The sequence below is a fragment of the Ranitomeya imitator genome, chromosome 4 (genome assembly GCF_032444005.1).
Source record: "Ranitomeya imitator isolate aRanImi1 chromosome 4, aRanImi1.pri, whole genome shotgun sequence".
Taxonomy (NCBI): Eukaryota; Metazoa; Chordata; class Amphibia; order Anura; family Dendrobatidae; genus Ranitomeya; species Ranitomeya imitator.
Genome location: NC_091285.1, coordinates 186644094 through 186647345, shown reverse-complemented (window position 1 = coordinate 186647345; position 3252 = coordinate 186644094). Strand labels below are relative to the sequence as shown.

The window sequence follows — 3252 nt, the reverse complement described above, 5'->3', positions numbered from 1 at the left end:
AATATTTCTGCACCTATCAAGAGATTGTGATAAATAAATATTTGATTGGAATTACATTTATAAATGATGTAGGAAATTTTAATCTTTTGGAATCCAACACATGCATGAAAAAGAATACCACTGCGTCATATGTTCTTATGATCGGCAGTTTGAGAGGCATCAAAATGGCAAATTTATGACAAATGGGAACATTTCACAACCTTCACTGATGTAAAGGTCATGTTTAATATCAGTGGGTGGACACAAAGGCCTCATTCAAAGGTATAAATACAATAAGTCTTCGACATTGTTCAAACCATTCCCAAGAAATCTTTAGATATTCCTTCTGAATAATCTACATTGACAATCTTCCATAATGAAGATTGCAGTTGTCTTTGTACTGGTAGCTCTGAGCTGCCTCCTTGGTAAGTTCTTTTCATAGACAGCATGAATTCATGTTAGTGAAATTCATTCTTAGTGAAAATTTTGCCAAGATATGACATTGATGTGAACTTATTTTTTATGTTAGATTATGACAAATAATGTCGTTTTTTTACATATTAATATTTTAGGTAAAAGTAGAACTAAGCAAAATATGTTTAACATCTGTTTGTATAGATTCGGGAAATGCAATGCTCCCTGCTGGTGGAAGGAAAGGTGAGTAATGACTACAATGAGTTATTCTTATTTAGCTTTACAATTTGATATTTTGTTTCAGTTTCTTTTGCACTTTTAGGGTATGTTCACACGTTCAGGATTTCCATCCTTTTTTTTTCAGGACAGTTTTTTTAAAAAACTGCAGCTCTTGGCAGAAAACGCAGGTCCTTTTTTTGGTCCTTTTTTTGTCCTTTTTTGATGCGTTTTTTGATGCGTTTTTTGATGCGTTTTTTTATCCTTTTTTTATGCAGTTTTCTATGCAGAGACTGTGTGTTTCCTAGGAAGCTTTTTAGGGCTAAAATGGCTGAAAATACCCTAACCCTACCCCTAACCCTAACCCTACCCCTAACCCTACCCCTAACCCTACCCCTAACCCTACCCCTAACCCTAACCCTAACCCTAACCCTAACCCTACCCCTAACCCTAACCCTACCCCTACCCCTATTCTAACCTTAGTGAAAAAAAAAAAAAATTCTTAATTTTTTTATTGTCCCTACCAATGGGGGTGACAAAGTGGGGGGGGTGTCATTTACTATTTTTTTATTTTGATCACTGAGATGTTATATCTCAGTGATCAAAATGCACTTTGGAGCGAATCTGCCGGCCGGCAGATTCGGCGGGCGCACTGCGCATGCGCCCGCCATTTTGCAAGATGGCGGCGCCCAGGGAGAAGACGGCCGGACGGACACCGGGATGCCGGGTAAGTATAAGGGGGGGAGATTAGGGCACGGGGGGGGGCATCGGAGCACTGGGGGGGGCATCGGAGCACGGGGGGGGCATCGGAGCACAGGGGGGCGGGATCGGAGCACGGGGGGGCAGCCACACTCCGCCCCCGCACTTCCTGCTGCAGCGGTTCTGCACATCAAATCGCAGTAAAACCCGCAGATATATTTTTGATCTGCGGGTTTTACTGCGATTTTGACCTCACAATGGAGGTCTATGGGTGCAGAACCGCTGCGGTTCAGGAAAAAGAAGTGACATGCTCCTTCTTTTTTGCCGCAGCTATTCTGCGCGGCTTTTTAAACGAAATTACGGACCATGTGCACAGCAGTGACTGTTTTCCATAGGGTTACATTGTTATGTACCCTGCATGGAAAACTGCTGCGGAACCGCAGCGGCAATACCGCTGCGGTTCCGCAGTAAAAAACGCACTGTGTGAACATGGCCTAAGCCTAAGGCAGGAAGAGCATTTAGTGGGAGGAGGACGATATTTGAAAGTTTGATATGGAATCCATTTTCAGTGTTTACTACATACGCATCGACTGATAAAAAAATATAACTTTGTCATACATCATAATTTATTATTTGTTTCCCTAGTTTCATTGTACTAATTATATCAATAACTTAAAAAAATACCTCTTTGGCTACCTAAGAGCTTTCTTGAAAAGGAAAAAATTATTAAAAATAGACAATGTACATAAGAAACTTATCCTTGTTTGGAAGGCCGAGCTCTGTAATCTTTTAATACCATTTCCAAAGTTCATCCTTTCCATTACTTCTGTTCCCAATATGGCCATCACATTGGTTGCGGAGATTGGTGGGAAGTCTATGCCAAGCCTTCCCTGCCTTTCTTGTGTTGTGGGCTAGTAAAAGTAGAGAAGGTGAATGCTTCATATATCAAGACAGAAAATATGTTTTGGTCCAGTGACTGAAGAGATTCCTTTTTCCTTATCTAAGAACAAATACAGCAAGGTCATAAGATGGAGAATGGAACAATTTGCATATATGTATTCTACTCTTTTATTTCTTGCTTTTTATTTAGTAGTTTCATCAAAAGGGACCATGATACCAAAAAGTTGTATTGAACAATTAATTAAGGTAAGTAATTAAAAATGTAAAGGGATTGTCTGGGCATGTGATATTGATATTGATGATGTATTTACAGATATAGAAAAATATAGATATTGATGACCCTATGATAGATATTAGATGAGTGGGGTTCTGCCACCTGCCACCTGCTCTAATCAGCTTCTCCAGGAGCTTTCGGATGTAAATGTAGTATTATGCTGAAAAATGTATCAATTTCAAAAGCCTAAAGGGATAATCACATCATAGCTAGTAATATAGATACAATCCGTGAACGCCCAATACCAATTACCTTTTCCATCGAAGGGGCAGAAGCCGCTATGACTTTTTACCTTCACAGGTCCATACAGTGGGGGCCCAATAATCAGGAATTGATGGTTTACCTTAGCGATACCTCCTGACTTCTAATGGTGGAGATCTTATTTTAATGATAAAATTATACTAATTTTTTTACAATTAAACAGCTTCATGTCAAGTAGTTTGTACACTGCAACATGTTTAATGTGTACACAAGAACCAATGATTAAAAATGTATAAAAGGTTGCTAAAAAGTGGGAAACCACGATGTGGCGCCATACACCCACAGGATAGCTATACAGAGGCTGTACCAATGATGTATAATGTAAATATCCAAGTGTTACAAGCAGGATCTTGAGTCTAAAAGGAGACTCTAAATGGGGCAGAGAACATCAAGCAACATAATACATTGAGTACAATAGAAACATTACCTCTTGTGGGTGATGTCCAATTTAGAGTCTCTTTTTAGATTCAAGACTCTGTTGTAGCACTTGGGATGTTTATATTACACAT

The 3252-nt window shown here is 39.3% G+C and overlaps 1 long non-coding RNA gene across 2 annotated transcripts; it reads left to right on the top strand.

The window, feature by feature from the left end:
• Positions 1–296: 296 nt before the first annotated feature.
• On the top strand, positions 297–2445 carry LOC138674018 (uncharacterized). 2 transcript variants are annotated; one of them, XR_011320431.1, is made up of 3 exons: positions 297–404; positions 598–636; positions 2399–2445. It is a non-coding gene; the product is annotated as an uncharacterized lncRNA (long non-coding RNA). The 2 variants fall into 2 exon arrangements; XR_011320432.1 differs by having other exon boundaries at positions 2402–2420.
• Positions 2446–3252: the final 807 nt, after the last annotated feature.